Genomic DNA, 23,088 nt, shown 5'->3' on the forward strand with positions numbered 1-23,088 from the left:
AAAGAGGCTGAGAGTGCACCTATGGATGGAGAGGTGAATCAGAAGAAGCTCATGGATGAAAAACTCATGCAGAATTTGTCTCTTTTAGTTGGAATTGGAGGAGGAATCATTGTTTTGTTGAAGTGCGTCGTAGTTCAAGTTTATTTAGTGCTAATTGGGATTGTCTATATTGTATCTAGGCTCTAAATGTTATGTTACATATTTTGTTTAGTGCCAATTGGGATTGTCATATTGTATATCCATCCAAGTTTTTTTGCTAGATCATTCCAACTAATTCTGAAACTCATGAAAAATTAGGGATAATATCATCCAAATTTTGAGATAGAATCATTGCAAATATATGAAATAATTAAATAAACAACATATATGAATTCAAAAAGATTTTAAGGAGTGATAATATAACTGTGTGTTTAGATAGTGGAGCCAACTGAGTTTCCGGGTGGGACCCATATGGGAATATTCGCTTGAGATGTGGGTTCATCTGGTAACACCAAATCAAGCGGACCACGTCGACCCCACATCAATGTCATGTCGTCTTTGTCTCTTGTGCGAGCGTAGGGCTCCGTCTCGTGGGCGCGGGCGTGCGCAAGGCGTAGACCTGCAAGAGCCGCCGGCATGAGGTGAGGCGGCGCAGTAGGGCTAGCGCGAGACACCGGTGTGGGCTAGCGTGGAGGGCCAGCGCATACCATCATGTGGGGTGGCGTGTGGGGTTAGGGTGAGGCTAGCGTGGGCGGCGCTACATGGCCAACGTGGCGGGGCTAGTGCGGGCGAGGCAGTTCTACACCTCTGCACGATGACAAGAGGTGGAAGAAGGTAGGAAAAGTGACTAACAGCTAGGTCCCACGTAAATATAGTACATAACGATGTTTAAATGCCATCCATGCTAACCCACTCCACCGCTCACACGAAACAAAAAATTAAGATGGCTCCATCCCCTAAACCAAACATGAAATTGGTCTAACCCAACCTTTAAAATTGGGATAGGTCCAACCCATCCCACGTGGTTCCCAAACCAAACCCACGCTAATACCACTGTTGGTTCTATTTTCAATTGGCGGTGGTGCTCAATGTCATTGTCGGTTTTGTTTTTCAACTGGTAGTACTGCTCAGTATCACTATCGGTTTTGATGTTCAACGGTCGGTTCTACTAATTGGGATTATCCAATTTTTTATATGTCTACAACAACAACAACAACAAAGCCTTTAAGTCCCAAACAAGTTGGGGTAGGCTAGAGTTGAAACCCAACAGAAGCAATCAAGGTTCAGGCACATGAATAGCTGTCTTCCAAGCACTCCTATCTAAGGCTAAGTCTTTGGGTATATTCCATCCTTTTAAGTATCCTTTTATTGCCTCTACCCAAGTCAACTTCGGTCTTCCTCTGCCTCTCTTCACGTTACTATCCTGACTTAGGATTCCACTACGCACCGGTGCATCTGGAGGTCTCCGTTGCACGTGTCCAAACCATCTCAACTGGTGTTGGACAAGCTTTTCTTCAATTGGTGCTATCCCTAATCTCTCACGTATATCATCGTTCCGAACTCGATCCCTTCTTGTATGACCGCAAATCCAACGCAACATACGCATTTCCGCGACACTTAGCTGTTGAATATGTCGTCTTTTCGTAGGCCAACATTCTGCACCATACAACATAGCAGGTCTAATCGCCGTCCTATAAAACTTGCCTTTTAGCTTCTATGGTACCCTTTTGTCACATAGGACACCAGACGCTTGCCGCCACTTCATCCACCCGGCTTTGATTCTATGGCTAACATCTTCATCAATATCCCCGTCCGTCTGTAGCATTGATCCTAAATATCGAAAGGTATCCTTCCTAGGCACTATTTGACCTTCCAAACTAACATCTTCCTCCTCCCGAGTAGTAGTGCCGAAGTCACATCTCATATAACTCCAGTTTCTGATTCACTCCTGTCCTGCTTTCATCGACTAGCACTACATCATCCGCGAAAAGCATACACCAAGGGATGTCCCCTTGTATGTCCCTTGTGACCTCATCCATCACTAAAGCAAACAAATAAGGGCTCAAAGCTGACCCTTGATGTAGTCCTATCCTAATCGGGAAGTCATCCGTGTCTCCATCACTTGTTCGAACTCTAGTCACAACATTGTTGTACATGTCCTTAATGAGCCCAACGTACTTTGTTGGGACTTTATGTTTGTCCAAAGCCCACCACATAACATTCCTTGGTATTTTATCATAAGCCTTCTCCAAGTCAATAAAAACCATGTGTAGGTCCTTCTTCTTCTCCCTATACCGCTCCATAACTTGTCTTATTAAGAAAATGGCTTCCATAGTTGACCTTCTGGGCATGAAACCAAATTGGTTCATAGAGACCCGCGTTATTGCTCTCAAGCGATGCTCGATAACTCTCTCCCATAGCTTCATAGTATGGCTCATCAACTTAATTCCCCGGTAATTTGTACAACTTTGAATATCCCCTTTATTCTTGTAGATCGGTACCAATATACTTCTCCTCCACTCATCAGGCATCTTGTTCGATCGAAAAATATGGTTGAACAGCTTGGTCAACCATACTACAGCTATGTCCCCGAGGCATCTCCACACCTCGATTGGGATACCATCCGGTCCCATCGCCTTACCTCCTTTCATCCTTTTCAACGCCTCTCTAACCTCAGATTCTTGGATTCTCCGCATAAAGCGCCTATTGGTGTCATCAAAAGAGTCATCTAACTGAAAGGTTGTGTCCATATTCTCACCATTGAACAATTTGTCAAAATACTCTTGCCATCGATGTCGGATCTCATCCTCCTTTACCAAGAGATGCTCCCTTTCATCCTTAATGCACTTAACTTGGTTGAAGTCCCGTGTCTTTCTCTCATGAACCCTAGCCATCCTATAAATGTCCTTCTCTCCTTCCTTCGTACTCAAATGTTGGTAAAGATCCTCGTACGCTCTACCCTTTGCCACACTTACAGCTCGCTTTGCAGTCTTCTTTGCCACCTTATACTTCTCTATGTTGTCCACACTCCTGTCATGGTACAAGCGTTTATAGCATTCTTTCTTCTCCTTAATAGCCCTTTGGACTTCCTCGTTCCACCACCAAGTATCTTTAGCCTCGCGTCCCCTTCCTTTGGCCAATTTTTTTTATGTCTACTTTATTAAAATCATTTGGAAATTTTTATGGCAATCATATACACCAGAGAGGTATAACCATGCATCCATGTCTTTAGAGATATAATCATTCGAAAGACCTTAGAATGAAATCACATATACGACAATAAAGGCATTAGAATAAAATCCCATATATGATAACAAAGACCTTTTCGGAAATGAGGTACAATCTTTCCAGGTGAGTATAGTTGTACACCTTTGTAGAGTTCCTTTCAAAAGCATGAACGTCCTCTGATGATATTTTAGTTTTTACTTCTAGTTTCAGAGTAGTGAGAGCAAGTTGTAATTATACTTGATTTATTCATATGCTTACATGTCTACTTAATTACTTCACTTAATCAATAGCTACCTAAACATAACATGTCATGTTTTAACCTACGCCATGCTTTTCGTAAGACTGCAAATTCCTATTAATTAGGTCTGTAAATAGCTTCGAGGGACACCCATCTCGCGTTCTAACTCACGGTACTTCCATTAAGCTATTTACAGGTGTCGTAGACTTGGTGATCACTTAAACCAAGCTTAAGAGAAGTCAGTGGCTTAGCAGAACGCGGGATAGGATATATATTAGCGCTAAATGCCATAAGCCTTATAAAATAGTAGCATATAATGTTTAAAACTGATGTAAAAAGGTTGCAACAAATAGTGACAACACATATGCACACTTCGATCTTTATTGTCCTGTGTCAAATAGGTCGATATAACCTTTTATGTATTATAAAGAATTAAACAGTTATTTATTCTAAACAAGACACTCCATTTTCTTCTTCTGCGTTGAGTGTGCTATGATATTTGATATACATATGCGTAGAGTGCGCTACTCTCGACCATGACCCGGTCCTAACATTCATTGATGTGCCTCTTCTCCACAGTCTTCTTTATCTCTCACTGAGCTCCACCGACATTGCCGCCTTCCATACGACTCTGGTGGTGCCTGACCATCTCCGCTGTCGTCTACACTAACCTGGTGGATTTCGCCGAGCTATCTCCATCACACCCTGTTGATCACCTTCCCCACGCTGCCCCCACACCTTCCATCATTGTCGGGTCAGCATTCTCCCCCAACAATCTTTCTAAGCCCGCCGAATTCAGGTAAGCCCACAAAACCCCAAACCTGAACCCTAACCTTGCCAGAGTTGGAGAAGAAGACCACGTGCCATTCTTGGGTTTGGGCAGAAGACTTCGACGGAGAGGAGGCCTTTCACTCGAGTGATATTTAACTTTACTCAGTATAGTTGTTAGATATATAAATGGCGACACATAAGTAGTAATTAGTACTCCCTCCGTCCATAAAAGAATGCAATTCTCGCTTTTCGAGAAGTCAAACAGTTTGAACTTTAACTAAATATATATATATAAGTGCAAACATTTATGATACAAAGTAAGTACCATTAGATTAGTTATAGAATATATTTTTATAATAAATTTATTTGGAGACATAAATGTTAATAATATTTGCTATAAATTTGGTCAAACTTAAGTTTTTTTTTACCGACACGCATCCCATAATTGCACTCTTTTGCGGACAGAGGTACTAATAAAAGTTTCATATTGTTGTTTTTCGTTTCACGAAAATGTCATGGGACGTTTTCATTAATAGGGGTCGAAATTTATGATTCAAGACATCACTTATTTTATGACCAAAGAATTTTATATGAATAATCATTTTATGATGCTTACTTCGTATGGAAAACTCCACTTTCAACTTTAAAATAAACATTTTTTTTCTATGATATGTGCAAATACAAATAAACGCAGATACAAATCTTTGAATGAGCACATCGTGATATATACAAATACAAATAACTAAAATAAAAAAAATCTTTAAAACAAACAAGGTTTTTTGTGACCAAGCGAGTGGTGGACTTTTGACCGATATTATATATCGATATCTGTATCTATCAATCAAGAATAATGAGATGATGATGGCTTACCACGATTGCCACGCACGCGGTGATACGTTCGCAAATAATAAGCCCGTGAGCCCCACCTCATGTAAGCCATGTGGTATTATTAAAATGAAAAAGAATAAATATCGGACGCACGAACGGGACCCTCCCCAGATTTGGCCCAACAACAAAACTCCCCGAGGCCCTGAAACCCCCCGTGCCGTGCCGCTTCAGTGCTTCACTGTCGGTTGTTGTTGCGTTGCGCAACGGCGCCACCCGCCCATCGCTGACGTGAGCAGTTCGGCCTGGAGGAGGCCACTCACGGTAAAAGCAGGCACGACGTACTGCTCATGTTATCCCTTGATCTTTTTTTTTAAGCCATGCGTTGATCACACTGAGAATTGCGATGATCCATGTCTGCATGGTTTTCTTTCGCAAAAAAGCCTGTGTCAAAATTGGTTATTCACAGGGAAAAAGTCTACTTTGCCTTTTGCCTTCCTCAACTATAGTAAAAATCATTTTTTTCTCCCTAAACTAGAAAACCTGACATAACTCCTCTCTCATTTTTTTTAAACCGGACATATGACCTCCTTGTTGTTTCTCTAGGTGGGTTTTTTTCCTTTTTCTTTTATATTTGTTTCGGCTGAATCTTTAAAAAATTATAGTAAATTACAAAAATCATAAAATAGAAAATTCAATTTTTTTTACTTCACGTGAGTAGATCTACACAGTAAACATATGATATGGTATGTTTTAGTACAAATTTTTGTATCTAGCTTTAGATCTATGCTTTTCTGTAATTAATTCATAGCTGTAGTTTTTGTTGTCCTATTATGGTGAAATTTTTTGGTGGACTAATCATTGTATGTTTGAGATGAAGTAAAAATTTTATGATCATTGGATCATGTATGACTTAGTTATAGATTTATTCAGGTTTATGTTTATTAAATAGTTTAAAAATAGTTGAGAGTGTGTAAAAATAGAAAATATGTGTTCTTTATGTAATGTAATGGCCCCGTTCGGCTTACTCCATATTCGGTTTGTTCGGCTTGTTTTTTCAGCCGGAACAGTATTTTTCTCTCACAACAATTCAGCCAGAACAGTGTTTTTAGTTAGTTTCAGCCAAGATTCAGACCAGCTGTCGGGTTCATAAACCCGGGGTCCCTCGGGTACCGGCTTCCACGCTAGGGCTCGGCCCAGGAGGACGGCCTTGTTTTCTTTTGGATCGGCCCGAGAGTCTAAATTCAACAGACCGGAGCACTAGCTTCAGGCCATGGCCGCCTTCGGCCCATCTTTCCGATTGGAGCACTAGCTCAGGCTCAGGCCAATTCCGAACGACCTCTCCGATCGGAGCGCTAGCGTCAGGCCCCGGCCGCCTTGGCACGGCCTCCACCCGGAAAGCCTGATCCGAGGACTGCCTCCGACTCTGACCCCGTGTCTCCAACCGGGGTTCATAGAAAACCCTGCCCATCGCTATTTTCCGACTGGCGCGCTAGTACCGACTGGGGCCATCCGACCAGGGACGCCCGCTCGGAAAGAACCAGAAGGCGTGCTAAGGAAGGCAAGACAGGGCTCGCAAGTCAAACCATGGCACCAGGGACCATACCCTGCGGAACAGTATTTTACAGCCACCCTGCCACAAACAATATTGTAGGCGCCGACATTTACCTCTACAATATTGTAGGCGTCGGAATAAAACACTCGTACGGTAAGCCCCCCCACGAGCCTCCGGGCATCGACAATATTGTGGGCACCGGAATTCACCGTACCAGGCGAACATGATAAAACCATGCCTCCAGTCGGCAAGATAGCATTTTTGTAGGTACCGATGTCTTCCAGTCTTGAAGAAAGTAGCTCAACCTCCTACGTGTACCTGACATTCTGCAGTGACATCAACAGTATTGCGGGCGCCCACCATTATCCCATCCCCATCGGCGTGGGCAACAAGGCTTAGAAACGTCCATACTCTCTCTTGTAAAGCCACCCCCTTCTTCTATAAAAGGGGATATGCTCTCTCCAAACAAAAGGCAGTTAACCCAAGTCGACTTCTTCAAGTTCAGGTTTAGGGTTGGACACTTCGTTCATAGCATAACTCCTGTCGATCTCGGCTCTTCCGATCGGACCGATCGTACACCCCTCATTTCTCCTTCTCGTTTGTAACCCCACTATAGACTTCGAGCACCTGGGCTCGAGAATAAAGTCACCGATCGACCCACACTGGACGTAGGGCACGTTGCCTGAACCAGTCTAAATCCCGTGTCATTGAGTGTTAGGCCACCTCCGATCACAACGTACAGCAAAACTACAAATGTTCACTAGTTGGTCACTTTTTGTACCGACACCAGCGAACGGGGCCATAATTACTATTGTTATATCGTATGAACACTTAACATAATCATGTTGTCACGGAGAAAATTACACAGAGAACATATATTTTCTATTCTTACACATTTTTAATTATTTTAAACTATTTAATAAGCATAAACCTGAATAAGCCTGTAACGCAGTGATACATGACCCAACGAGCATGTAATTTTTACTATATCTCAAGCATACAATGATAAGTCCACCATAAAAATTTCATCACAATAGAAAAAAACACTGCAGCTATGAATTTTATACTAAAGCATACCATTTCATATTTTTATTATGTAGATCTACTCATGTGGAGTCCAACAAAATTAGATTTTTTATTTTATGATTTTTCTATAATTTACTATGATTTTTTAAAAATTCAGCCAAAATAAATATAAAAGAAAGAGAAACAACCGCCTAGAGCAGGGAGGTCATATGTCCCGTTTGAAAAGATGGAGGAGTTATGTCCGGTTTTCTAAAGGGGTGTTTGGTTGCCCCTCCTAAATTTTAGTCGATGTCCCATCGAATGTTTGGACATATATATGGAGTATTAAATATAGACTAATTACGAAACTAATTACATAGTTTGTGATTAATTTGCGAGACGAATCTTTTGAGCCTAATTAGTCTATGATTTAATAATATTTTGCTACAGTAAACATTTGCTAATGCTGGGTTAATTAGGTTTTAAAAATTTGTCTTATGGAGTACTGACGAATTATGTAATTTATTTTTTTTATTAATATCCAAACATCCCATGCAACATCTTCCGGACACACCTCCTAAATTTTAGTAGCCGGATCCGAACAACCCCTAATTCAAGAGGAAAAGCTTGACTTTTACTGACAGGCAAAGTAGATTTTTTCCGATTTTCAAACCTAAGCCTGTCCCTAACACAGCCTGCTGCTGCTTCTTCTTTTTAGGGAGGCGGAGCTGGCTTGCTGACGCGTTTGTTTTCTCTGAGCCAGTTGGGCCTTGCTCCCGGGCCAGGTACGAGCCTGGCTGCGAACTGCGAAGAGAGAATCACGCAAAACAACCACGGTCTTGTATGTGTTGTGTTTGTGGATTGGAAAAAAAGAGGAGACGAATAAAACCCCCAATTCCTCTCAAATCCCAACCGCCGCGCTTCCAGTCGTCGCACGTGCTGCCGAGCTCATTGTCCGGCGAGAGCATGGAGAAAGCCTTGGCAGCGCCACTTGCTGCCAACCGTGAGGGTGGCCCCAGTCAAATTGGGGGCAATAGCTCAGGGCAGGGCGCGCCAGGTTGAATGTGGCATTGCCGTCTGCTGAAACTAATCGTCAGTTTCGATTGCACACGCAGCATTGCTGTCTGCTGAAACTAATCTTCAATTTGGCTTGCTGCGTCATTCCAATGTAGGAGTAGCAACCAATAGCGCGATTGAGCATGCACCTGGCACGGTGCCACAGCCCTTTGTCGAAAGTAATTTTCATTTTTTGTTTGCTGCATCAGTCTAATGTTAATGTACTAGCAAGCAATAGCCAATGTTCGCCATGTTCGCTTGAGTTTATTTAGCACTACTTTTCAGTCATGGAACAATGTTTTTCTCTCACAATATTTCAGCATAAGCATAAGCCAAATTTCAGCATTGCTTGGTTTTAGGTTTGCACAGTTGGCAATGAAGACCAATAGTCATGAGACAAACATGAAACATGAGGTAAATAGAGAAAAACTATAGTCTGCATTGTTTGGATAACAAGTTAGTGTTTAATCTGACATTATTGTTTGGGTAATAAGTTAGTGTTTAATCTGACATTACTGTATTTTGCAGGTGAAGGCTGTTGCTGATCAGAGGATAAAGCACTACAAGGTCATCTGTTTTCTTGGTGTAGCTTTGATTACATGGGTTGACAAGGCAGTACTTCTCAACCGACTGAATGAGTACAACAATGTAGCTGCCCAAGTCTGCATAATCTACTTCACAATAGCTTTAGTTTCCATGTTGCTGGGGTTGATTGCGTCTTCGTTTCCTGATTCTGCTCTCTGTGCTAAGACAATATCGAGCAATGGAGCTCTGCATGCCTTTTTGTTTTTAAACGCAGTTGTGCACTTGCACAATATAGACTTATATTCAAAAGTTCGGCACCTAGGAGTCTCATGGATGCTCACATCATTGGTCTTTTGCATCTACTGGGCAATGTAAACTTTAAAGGTATCTTAGCTTTATGCCATTTGGTTACAAAACTGTATGGAGCTAAAGAGTTTTGTGGAATGGTTTGCTATTGCAATGTAAGTTTTAAAAGTATCTTAGTTGTATGCCATTTGGTCGCAAAACTGTATGGAGCTAAAGAGTTTTATGGAATGGTTTGCTGTTGCGATGCCTTTGTAAATCGCAATCGTAGTAGAAATTAAATGACTCATGATGATCAGTTATGCATTGTATTATTCATGCATTTTCCAAGTGCTGCATTACGGACTGAACCTATGGCCCATTTGGTGCTTGTGCTATGTAGTGACACAAGGTATGTTGTATCAGACATAATTTAGCAAAGACGTAGATCAATAATCTATTAAAGGCTCTTTTTTTGTTGCTAGGAATCAATCCAGCTCATCAAAGGTTATACAAATTAGACAAGCAATCCAGTTAGAATTAGTTCCAGACCACCAATCCCAAGGAACCGAACAGGCCTAAGTGAATTTGAGATTTTAATAAAGTTTGCAGATCACAACAGACGTCAACTCCAGGAGAAACTACTCTTTCTGAAAGCTGAACATATGTGTACTCTATGATTTAGTTTCTTTCCTCGTGATTATAGCAATAGCAATGTTTTTGAGGCATCGCCTAGGCGACAAGGCGTGGTCGAGGGCCTAGGCGTCGGGGTCGCCACAACCTCAGCGTGTATGGCGTCCGCCTCATAGGGTTAGGCGTCGCCTAGGAGCAAACGGCGTCGGGCGGACGCCTACAACCGCGCCACGGACACCGGATGCCGGTCGTAGGGGGAGGGCGCCAAAAGGAGCGCAGCCCCGCGGGAAAAGTAGGAGGCTGAAAGGTCCTAATGGCTAGAGGGGGAGTGAATAGCCTATTAAAAATTTCTACAACAACACTTAACAAACCGGGTAGACAATTATGAGGCGAAGCGAGTGTTGCGCTAGCGTACTAAAAAGCAAGCCACATACCACAATTCTAGTTTATGTAGTTTCTATCCACACAATAACTATGTCACTACACTAAGTTAGTGTGCTCTCAAAAGGCTAACTAAAGAATCACACTAACCAAACTAACAAGCTCTCACAACTAGCTACACTAAAGAGCTTGACAACTAGTTTGCGGTAATGTAGAGAGTGAGCAAGATAGTTATACCGCCCTGTCGAGGAGTGAACCAATCAATCACAAGGATGAATACCAATAAAAATCAATCACCTCGGAATCAAATGATGAACACAATGATTTTTTACCGAGGTTCACTTGCTTGCCGGCAAGCTACTCCTCGTTGTGGCGATTCACTCACTTGGAGGTTCACGAGCTAGTTGGCATCACACGCCAAACCCTCAATAGGGTGCCGCACAACCAACACAAGATGAGGATCACACAAGCCATGAGCAATCCACTAGAGTACCTTTTGGCTCTCCACCGGGGAAAGGTCAAGAACCCCACACAATCACTACGATCGGAGCGGGAGACAATCACCAACCTCCGCTCGACGATCCTCGCTGCTCCAAGTCGTCTAGGTGGCGGCAACCACCAAGAGTATCAAGCGAATCCTACAGCGAAACACGAACACCAAGTGCCTCTAGATGCAAACACTCAAGCAATGCACTTGGATTCTCTCCCAATCTCACAAAGATGATGAATCAATGATGGAGATGAGTGAGAGGGCTTTGACTAAGCTCACAAGGTTGCTATGTCAATGCAAATGGCCAAGAAAGTGAGCTTGAGCCAGCTATGGGGCTTAAATAGAAGCCCCCACGAAATAGAGTCATTGTACTCCTTCACTGGGCACAACACGGGGTGACCGGATGCTCCGATCATATCGACCGGACGTTGGACCTCAGCGTCTGGTCACGCGATGCGTGCCACGTGTCCTCTCTCTTCAAATATTGAGCGCCCGATCTCAACAGTCAAGTGAAGACCGGACGCACTGCTGCAAAGTGACCGGACGCTGGACCTCAGCGTCCGGTCGTTTCTAGTAAGCATCCAGAAACGATTTTTCACGACCGGACGCGTTCGGTCATGCTCGACCGGACTCACCCAGCGTCCGGTCACTTGGCGTTTCCCCTGTGCATGACCATGTCAGTGTGACCGGACGTAGCCAGCTAGCGTCCGGTCATTTCAGCGCTAGCGTCCGGTCGATGACCGATGCTGCGCTTCTTCTGCTGCTACTGACCGGACGCGCCGGTCCTTCAGAGACCAGCGTCCGATCACTTATAGTGACCATGTTCACCTGAGTTTGGGGCGCCGGTGGCACCGTCGGACTATCCTCACTCTATGGGCGAACACTCCGCCGGTGAAGTTCCTAACCCTTGCTCAAATGTGCCAACCACCAAGTGTATCACCTTACGCATCTGTGTTAGCATATTTTCATAAACATTTTCAAGGGTGTTAGCACTCCACTAGATCCTAAATGCATATGCAATGAGTTAGAGCATCTAGTGGCACTTTGATAACCGCATTCCGATACGAGTTTCACCCCTCTTAATAGTACGGCTATCGAACCTAAATGTGATCACACTCTCTAAGTGTCTTGATCACCAAAACAAAATAGCTCCTACTATTTATACCATTGCCTTGAGCCTTTTGTTTTTCTCTTTCTTCTTTTCAAGTCCAAGGACTTGATCATCACCATGGCATCACCATCGTCATGTCATGATCTTCATTTGCTTCACCACTTGGAATGTGCTACCTATCTCATGATCACTTCGATAAACTAGGTTAGCACTTAGGGTTTCATCAATTCACCAAAACCAAACTAGAGCTTTCAATCTTCCCCTTTTTGGTAATTGATGACAACCTTTTCACAAAGATATGAATTGAAATTCAATTGAATCCATGTTACTTGCCCAAGCATATTTACCATGTGTAAAAGGATATGGACAAGTTTCATGAACCCCAAATGGTAGCAATTGCTACCCCTACATATGTGCTAAGAGTTTGGATTGTAGCTTGCACATATGCTTAGATAGAAAATATAGGAGACAATGTCTACCAAATGATGCTAAGGTATAAAAGATGGACCTTTGAAGCGTCATACCAATCGGAGTGCACCATTATACCATCCTTAGCACCATGGTTAGCTTGATACCAGCTTGGAAACACTTGGAAATGAAATCACTAGATAAACTTATGCATGCTAGATTTTCATTTCATCATTCAAACCTATAACTAGCATACACCACACAAGAATGAATATTGAAATTTAAAGCTTGTGCCATGCAAGCAAACATATGAAATGCACATTCAAATGCACCATACAAGTTCATGAGCTTGCTCCCCCTACTTATGTGCTTAAAATTTTAATTGATCATTTCCTTTGTCATATTTCTCCCCTTATGTCAAGTTCTTCCCCTATCACTTGTATCTTTATTTCTCTCCCCTTTGTGTTGTCTTTTCACTATCTTTGTGCTTGTATCTTTATTTCTCTCTCCTTTGTGTTGTCTTTTCACTATCTTTGTGCACTATTTCTCCCCCTTTGTCATCAATGACCACAAAGGCTTAAATTATAGATAGGTTGAGATTATCAATGTCAATCAATGGGGCGAGGATCATTTTCCCAAATTTGGTCCAATCTAGATCATTTGCCAAAGATATTTAACTCGGTTTGATCCAAGGACAAGCTTCTTCACACCTCCAAATAAGGGTTATCTTGTACCATGTTGAGTTAAACACTTAGAGCTTATTTTCTAGATCAAGCACTAGGTTTACAAGCCCACAAACATGTCATATGCTACCATTAGATCAAAATAAGCATAGAAGCAATAGTGGTACCATATAATCATCAAATTCATTTGATTTTCATGAATGAGCCTATTAAAATTGAGAGATGACTAGATGCACTAATCATGTCCTTAGCAAGGATGTATGCCATGCCAATCAACTTTTACCTTGGATTGCTCGAAGGAGAGGCATGTCATATAAGTGGGGGGTGCATCAACACATATTTGAGAAATCCAATATGTTCAACTCATTCCTTAGCTTGCAAAACCTTTTCTCATCCAATGGCTTGGTGAATATATCAGGCAAGTTGATCTTCGGTGCCTACACTCTCAATGCAAATGTCCCCTTTTTGTTGGTGATCTCTTATGAAATGGTGGTGGACATCAATGTGCTTTGTTCTTGCATGTTGAACCGGATTGTTTGTTAACTTGATTGCACTCTCATTGTCACATAGCAATGACACTTTCTTGAACTTGATTCCAAAATCACTCAAAGTGGTCTTCATCCAAAGTATTTGTGCACAACAACTACCGACGGATATGTATTCGGCTTCGGCGGTTGATAATGCAACACTATTTTGCTTCTTTGATGACCATGAAACAAGTGATCTTCCTAACAATTGACATGTGCCCGAGGTGCTCTTTCTTTCAACCTTGCATCCCGCATAATCCGAGTCGGAGTAACCAACTAGCTCAAACTTTGCTCCTTTGGGATACCACAAACCAACATTTGGTGTATGCTTCAAGTACCTCAATATTCTCTTTGTAGCCTTCAAATGACTTTCTCTTGGTGAGGCTTAAAATCTTGCACACATGCATACACTAAACATGACATCCGGCCTTGATGCGGTCACATAGAGTAGGCTTCCAATCATAGACCGATACAATTTTTGATCCACCATATTTCACTTGCATCACTATCCAAGTTGCCATTGGTTCCCATTGGTGTGCTAATGGCCTTGCTATCACTCATGCCAAACTTCTTGATCATGTCCTTGATATACTTGCCTTAACTCACAAATGTACCATTCTTCAATTGCTTGATTTGAAGATCAAGGAAGTAACTTAACTCTCCAATCATGGACATCTCAAACTCATTAGCCATCATCTTTCCAAACTCATCACAAAAGTCTTGATTGATTGATCCCAATATGATGTCATCTACATTAGATTTGCAACACAAATAAATCTTTTCCAATCTTCTTGATAAAAGAGTGGTGTCAACTATTGCCCATCATGAACCCTTTAGAGAGTAGGAAGTCCCTCAATCTCTCATACATGCTCTAGGTGCTAGCTTCAAGCCATACAATGCCTTCTTCAACTTGTACACATGGTCGGGCTTCTTGTCATCTTCAAAACCGGGAGGTTGCTCAACATATACTTCTTCATTGATGTAACCATTTAGAAATGCACTCTTAACATCCATTTGATAGAGTTTGATATTTTGGGCACAAGCATAGGCTAGCAAGATTCTAATTGCTTCCAATCTAGCAACAGGGGCATATGTTTCTCCAAAGTCAAGACCTTCGACTTGTGTATATTCCTTGTGCTACCAATCTTGCTTTGTTCCTTACTACTATCCCATCTTGATCTTGCTTGTTTCTAAAGACTCATTTGGTTCCAATCACATTGTGTCCCTTTGGTCTCTCTACTAATTCTCATACTTGATTTCTTGTGAAGTTATTCAATTCTTCATGCATAGCATTAACCCAATCAACATCCTTCAATGCTTCATCTATCTTCTTTGGTTCAATGGATGACACAAATGAGAAATGCTCACAAAATAAAGCTAATCTTGATCTTGTTTGCATACCTCTAGAAATATCACCAATTATAGTGTCCAATGGATGATCCCTTGCAATATTGGTTGGTTGGAGGAATTGGAACTTGATTGCTTGCACTTGCTTGATCATTGGGTTGAGATGATGTACTAGCCACTTGATCTTGTTCATTATCATGAGAGCCACTTGTACTAACTTGATTTGTATCATCTTGCACATTTGAGTTAGAGAGCACTTGCACTTGATCATCTTCATCATCATTCACTTGCCTAGGCCTCAATTCACCAACATCCATGTTCTTCATGGCATTTGAAAGTTGAATGCCTCTAACATCTTCCAAGTTCTCATTCTCTACTTGTGAACCCTTGGTTTCATCAAATTCAACATCATGAACTTCCTCAAGAGTACCACTATCCAAATTCCAAACTCTATATGCTTTGCTTGTAGTGGAATAACCTAAGTAGGAATCCTTCATCACATTTCTTGTCAAACTTGCCCAATCTAGTGCCTTTCTTCAAGATATAGCATTTGCAACCAAAGACCCAAAAATATATAATGTTGGGCTTTCTACCATTCAAGAGCTCATATGGTGTCTTCTCTTTCAATGGGTGACAATAGAGATGGTTGCTACAATAGCAAGCCGTGTTGATAGCTTCGGCCCAAAAAGATTGACTAACATTGTACTCACTAAGCATAGACCTTGCCATATCAATGAGTGTTCTATTTTTCCTCTCAACAAGGCCATTTGATTGTGGAGTGTACTTGGCCGAGAATTGATGTCTAATTCCAAATTCATCACACAACTCATCAATTCTAGTGTTCTTGAACTCACTACCATTGTCACTTCTAACTCTCTTGATGGTTGTTTCAAACTCATTGTGAATGCCCTTGACAAATGATTTGAATGTTGCAAACACATCACTTTTGTCCACTAGAAAGAATACCCATGTGTATCTAGTATAATCATCTACTATCACAAAGCCATATTTGTTACCACCAATGCTAGTGTATTGTGTTGGCCCAAACAAATCCATGTGCAATAACTCAAATGCTTTACTAGTGCTCATCATGCTTTTCTTAGGATGGGTGTTTCCAACTTGTTTTCCGGCTTGACAAGAGCTACAAAGCTTATCCTTTTCAAACACAACATCTTTCAAGCCTCTAACCAAGTCATGCTTAACCAATCTATTCAATTGTTTCATTCCAACATGACCAAGCCTTCTATGCCATAACCAACCCATGCTAGACTTAGTGAACAAGCATGTAGATAATCTAGCTTCACTAGCATTGAAATCAACCAAGTATAGATTCTCATATCTAAAGCCTTTGAAGATCAAGTTAGAGCCATCTACACTTATGATCTCTACATCATCTACCCCAAATATGCATTTGAATCCAAGATCACACAATTGAGCCACGGATAGCAAATTGAAGTTCAAGCTCTCTACTAGCAACACATTGGATATGCTCATGTCATTGGATATTGCAATCTTACCAAGCCCTTTGACCTTGCCTTTGCCATTATCACCAAATGTGATACTATCATAACCATCATTGCCATTGGTGTTGATTGAGTTGAACATTCTTGCATCACCGGTCATGTGTTGAGTGCACCCACTATCAAGAACCCAATGCCTTCCTCTGGCTTTGTAATTGACCTACAAAAGAAGATTAATTCTTTTTAGGTACCCAAACTTGCTTGGGTCCTTGAAGGTTAGTTACTAAGCTCTTTGGTACCCAAATGGCTTTCTTCTTTGAGCCCATCCATGGTTTACCAATGAACTTAGCCTTTACACCATTTGTACCCTTAGTAAGCATATAGAATGAATCAAGCTTAATGGAGGATACATTAGCATTTTTGCTCTTGTTTTTGCATTCATGCTCTTTATGACCAACTTGCTTGCAACTAGTGCAAAACTGACCATTGTTCTTCACAAAACTAGTCTTGTGAGGAGCAAAGGCCGCCTTGCCTTTCTTGGGGGTATAGCCCAATCCCTCTTTGTAGAGAGAAGCTCTTTGGCTATCCAAGCACATAAGCAAGCGTTCCTCACCACCATAGGCCTTAGCCAAGGTGTGAGTGAGCTTATTGACCTCCTTCTTGAGGTTCTCATTCTCAACCATTAGTGAGGCATCACAAGTGAGACCATCACTACTAGATGAGGTGGAAGTAGAAGTACTACAAGAAGGGTTAGTGGGAGGAACAATGATAGGCATAGATAATGATTCATCAATTATATCACAAGTTAAGCCTACATTGCAAGTTTCAACATGCTTCTTTTTATTTTGCTCATCAAGCAAAGAGGAATGAGCCTTTTCAAGCTTTTTGTGAGCCTTGCCAAGCTTCTCATGGGCTTCCTCTAGCCTCTCATGAGTTGCTTTGAGCTCATCAAGGGCTTGCTTAGGGCTTTTACCTCCTTATTCAAGCTCTTGCATTCCCTTCTCTTAATGTCAAAGTGTTCTTTAGGCATCTTCTAGCATGTCAAATAATTCATCTTTAGTAGGTTCATCATCATCACTATCACTATCATTTTCATTATCATGTTCCTCATCACTTCCATCATCACAATTTTGTACCTTAGTGGCCTTAGCCATGAAGCATGATGGAGTGTCGAAGAGAGAAGGCTTCTCATTGATTGCAATGCTTGCAAGTGCCTTCTTCTTGGTGGTCTTGTCATCATCACTATCATCATCATCACTTGAGGAAGCATCACTATCCCAAGTGACCACATATGAACCACCCTTCTTCTTCTTGAAGGTCATCTTGTCCTTCTTCTCTTTCTTTTCCTTCTTGTCCTTCTTCTTGTTCTTCTTGTTGTCATCATCATTGTCGCTATTGTATGGACATTGAGCAACAAGATGATCTTTGCTTCCACATTTGAAGCACCTTCTTGACTCTTCCTTGTTCTTGGATGAAGATTTCTTTCTTCTAGCACGGTACCCTTTCTTCATCATGAACTTGCCAAATTTCTTGACAAAGAGAGCCATCTTCTCATCATCATCATCATCCCATGAGCCATCATCTTCACTTGATGTTTCTTGCTTAGCCTTGCCCTTGGATGATGTGGCCTTGAATGCCACACTCTTCTTCTTCTCATCTTTCTTCTCCTTCTTTTTCTTCCTTCTCATCATCATCTCTATATGTATCATCGGTCATTATATCTCCCAACACTTGGTTTGGTGTCATGGTGTCCAAACCACTTCTCACTAGAATAGTGACCAATGTGCCAAATCTTGAAGGTAAACATCTCAAGAACTTGTGGGAGAAGTCCTTGTCCTTCACCTCTTCTCCAAGTGCTTTGAGATCATTGACAAGCACTTGAAGCCTATGGAACATCTCTGGCACACTCTCATCCTCCTTCATCTTGAAGCTTGCAAACTTCTCTTTGAGAATGTATGCCTTTGCACCCTTCACGGCTTGAGTGCCTTCAAATGATTCCTTCCAACTTCTTCCAAGCCTCATGAGCCATCTCAATATTCTTGATTTGCTCAAATGTTCTCTCATCAATTGCATCATGAATGGCACTTAGAGCAATGTCATTGTTTTGGAGAAGCACTTCTTCGGCCACGGTGGGATTCTCCGGATCACCAATCTCAATTTTGGTTTCTACCACCTTCCACACTTTTCTATTGATTGACTTGATATGTGTGGTCATCTTTGATTTCCAATACGGATAATTTGTGCCATCAAATTGGGGTGGCTTCTTGGTGTTGTTGATTTGAGCCATTTTTACACTGAAGGTTGTTAAGCCTCAAATCACGGTGACCTCAGCTCCGATACCACTTGAAAGGTCCTAATGGCTAGAGGGGGGTGAATAGCCTATTAAAAATTTCTACAACAACACTTAACAAACCGGTTAGACAATTATGAGGCGAAGCAAGTGTTGCGCTAGCCTACTAAAATAGCAAGCCACCTACCACAATTCTAGTTTATGTAGTTTCTATCCACACAATAACTATGTCACTAGCACTAAGTTAGTGTGCTCTCAAAAGGCTAACTAAAGAGTCACACTAACCAAACTAACAAGCTCTCACAACTAGCTACACTAAAGAGCTTGACAACTAGTTTGCGGTAATGTAAGAGAGTGAGCAAGATAGTTATACTGCCCTGTCGAGGAGTGAACCAATCAATCACAAGGAATGAATACCAATGAAAACCAATCACCTCAGAATCAAATGATGAACACAATGATTTTTTACCGAGGTTCACTTGCTTGCCGGCAAGCTACTCCTCGTTGTGGCGATTCACTCACTTGGAGGTTCACAAGCTAATTGGCATCACACGCCAAACCCTCAATAGGGTGCCGCACAACCAACACAAGATGAGGATCACACAAGCCACGAGCAATCCACTAGAGTACCTTTTGGCTCTCCGTCGGGGAAAGGTCAAGAACCCCTCACAATCACCTACGATCGGAGCCGGAGACAATCACCAACCTCTGCTCGACGATCCTCGCTGCTCCAAGCCATCTAGGTGGTAGCAACCACCAAGAGTAACAAGTGAATCCCGCAGCGAAACACGAACACCAAGTGCCTCTAGATGCAAACACTCAAGCAATGCACTTGGATTCTCTCCCAATCTCACAAAGATGATGAATCAATGATGGAGATGAGTGGGAGGGCTTTGACTAAGCTCACAAGGTTGCTATGTCAATGCAAATGGCCAAGAGAGTGAGCTTGAGCCGGCTATGGGGCTTAAATAGAAGCCCCCATGAAATAGAGTCGTTGTACCCCTTCACTGGGCACAACACGGGGTGACCGGACGCTCCGATCATATCGACCGGACGCTGGACCTCAGCGTCCGGTCACACGATGCATGCCATGTGTCCCCTCTCTTCAAATACTGAGCGCCCGATCTCAATGGTCAAGTGAAGACCAGACGCGCTGCTGCGAAGTGACCGGACGCTGGACCTCAGCGTCCGATCGTTTCTAGTAAGCATCCAGAAACGATTTTTCATGACCGGACGCGTCCGGTCATGCTCGACCGGACTCACCCAGCGTCCGGTCACTTGGCATTTCCCCTATGCATGACCATGTCAGTGTGACCGGACGCAGTCAGCCAGCGTCTGGTCATTTTAGTGCCAGCGTCTAGTCGACGACCGATGCTGCGCTTCTTCTGCTGCTACTGACTGGACATGCCGATCCTTTAGAGACCAGCGTTCGGTCACTTATAGTGACCACGTTCACCTGAGTTTGGGGCACCGGTGGCACCGTTGGACTGTCCGCACTCTACGGGTGGACACTCCGCCGGTGAAGTTCCTAACCCTTGCTCAAATGTGCCAACCACCAAGTGTATCACCTTGCGCATATGTGTTAGCATATTTTCACAAACATTTTCAAGGGTGTTAGCACTCCACTAAATCCTAAATGCATATGCAATGAGTTAGAGCATCTAGTGGCACTTTGATAACCACATTCCGATACGAGTTTCACCCCTCTTAATAGTACGGCTATCGAACCTAAATGTGATCACACTCTCTAAGTGTCTTGATCACCAAAACAAAATAGCTCCTACTATTTATACCTTTGCCTTGAGCCTTTTGTTTTTCTCTTTCTTCTTTTCAAGTCCAAGCACTTGATCATCACCATGGCATCACCATCATCATGTCATGATCTTCATTTGCTTCACCACTTGGAATGTGCTACCTATCTCATGATCACTTGATAAACTAGGTTAGCACTTAGGGTTTCATCAATTCACCAAAACCAAATTAGAGCTTTCAGAGGCGTGGGAAATCGACCGCGCGGGCACCTAGGTAGCTTCTTTGTGTGGGAAATCTAGCGTTGGTGTCATTCACTGCGAGTGTTGGTGAGGAGAGGGGAAGAGAGAATGCGGTGGATGTACCTCGACCTCCACTGGGCGCGGACTCTGCTCGTGTCCACCGACTGGCCGCCCCTACCGTGGAGCCAGCGCTGCATCTCCCCTTGGCCATCCGCCCCTGCTGTGGAGCCTATCGGGCCCTTCCGCATGGCCGTCCGCCCTTGCCGTGGAGCTTGTCGGGCCCTTCCGCCTGGCCGTTCGCCCCTACCGTGGAACCTATCAGGCCCTTCCGCCCCTGCTCCGCTTGACTGCGCCTCCGTCGGGCCCTTCCGCCTGGTATGCCCCCGCCTCCACTCTGCTCTCTGCTTGTCTGCTCTGCTTATCTGCTTGTCTACTGTCTGCTCTGCTTATCAGCTTGTCTGCTATCTGCTCTGCTTGTCTTCCATCAGGCCCTTTTCCAAATCCCATGCTCTGCTGTCTGCTCTGCTTGTACTGCTGCTCTGAAGTCTGAATATTGTATACTCTCTGCTCTGCCACCTCTGCTCTGCTCTAAACCTGGATATTGTTATAGCTGTTTCTTTAGCACTGAACTGATGCAGCTGTTCTCTTTAGCACTGAACTGATGCAATTGTTCTCTTTAGCACTGAACTGATGCTTTGAACTATTGGAAGAGTTACCATCAATTTTCTATAGCACTGAACTGATGCTTTGAACTACTAGAAGGCTGATTTACAGTCCAATATGTATAGGCACATAGAAGGGTGATCGCTTTAATTTTTTTGCTTAGCCTGAGCTGTAACAACCCGAAAATCCATACACTAAAAATACCAACTACAAAATTTTTCTCAAAAACTCCCATGTGATGATGAGTGTCATGTATAGAAACCCAACCTAAGAGATGCATTAGGTCTAACCTCAACCCAAGTCAACACATAAGCATGGCATATCATTTGTTAATTGTGTTTATTTAAATGATAACAAATAAAGTATTGCATACATTGTTAAATCAAATTATGATCTGAAATTCTATTTGCTTTATGTTATGCTTATCAACTCCTTTGAAGTAATAAAACATGAAGCAACTAATTAAACAAAGCAAGGAATAAAAGTGTAAAAAGAGAAAACTAATCTTATTTTTATATATATCAAACTACACCTATGATTGATATACAAACTAGCTGAATAAATTCCTAATATATAAAAATATATAAAAGAATGTGGTGGGCCTCATATCTAAACTTCAATGAATAAGATACATCAATTTGAATTCAAATTCCAAATCAATTTGAATTTAAACAATAGAGAAGAAAGAAAAACAGAAAAGAAAAAGGAAATGAGGAGAAGGCCTCGTGGCCTAGGCCTGCTCAGCTTCGTGGCCAAACCGGCCCAGGCCACCAACCAGCCAGCCCATCACCTCACTTCCCCCTGCTGGCCCACGCGCGCGTAGTAGCAGGCCAGCCAACTCACTCGGCCCGCCAGTGCGCAGCAGCCCAGCGCGTTGCCCACGCCCACGCACCCGTCTGCCTCGCTCGTAGCCACTGCCCGCTGAACCCCGCATGTCAGCCACCCCCGTCTATAGTGTCGTCTTCCTCACCCACGCCTCAACCGCCTACGCGACCGGCGCCCGACAGCGGTGGCAGGGCGGGCCAGGGGTCACGCTCGGGGCATGGCCCTGTCCTTTCCTTGCGCTGTGCCCACGCAACTTCACGCGAGCCATTGGATGCCACTGAACACGCCTCCACCACTCGATCGCCGTCCACCATAGGAGCATGGAGCTCGGCTATAAAGCTCAGCCCTCGGTTGCCCTAGCGTCCCTCCATCGCCACGCCGCCACCGTGGTGGCCATCCACTACGCACCCAAACCAAGAGAGAAGAGGGAGAAGGGGAAGAAAGGGGGGAGAAAAATGCCGAAGCCGCTGCCGGGAGGAAGACCGGGAGATCACCGGAGCCGGAGCGGGCGACACTGCACGGCACGGCTTTCGGAGCTACACAGCCTCGACTCTTCACTGCACCGCTATCCTCTCGCCCTCAACACCGACGGTGAGCCGTATGCCACTGAGACCCCTCCTAAGCCCCATGGACACGAGCACGCACGGGCGCACACTGTAGAGACGCGCACGGCCATGGCGAAGCCACCGCGGCCGCATCACCGCAGTAGAAGTGACGCCACTGCCTTGGCTGGCTCCTTCTCGCCACGGAAGACGCCCCGCTCGCGCTCAGTGAAGACGTAGGTCACTGGAGGACCCCGGAGGCCACACCGTGCC

At 43.3% G+C, this 23,088-nt stretch overlaps 1 long non-coding RNA gene across 1 annotated transcript; it reads left to right on the forward strand.

Moving 5' to 3' along the window:
* Positions 1-9,027: 9,027 nt before the first annotated feature.
* On the forward strand, positions 9,028-9,659 carry LOC136481655 (uncharacterized). The gene is made up of 2 exons (XR_010764803.1): positions 9,028-9,071; positions 9,186-9,659. It is a non-coding gene; the product is annotated as an uncharacterized lncRNA (long non-coding RNA).
* Positions 9,660-23,088: the final 13,429 nt, after the last annotated feature.

This window comes from Miscanthus floridulus, chromosome 9 (assembly GCF_019320115.1).
Source record: "Miscanthus floridulus cultivar M001 chromosome 9, ASM1932011v1, whole genome shotgun sequence".
NCBI classification, from domain to species: domain Eukaryota; kingdom Viridiplantae; phylum Streptophyta; class Magnoliopsida; order Poales; family Poaceae; genus Miscanthus; species Miscanthus floridulus.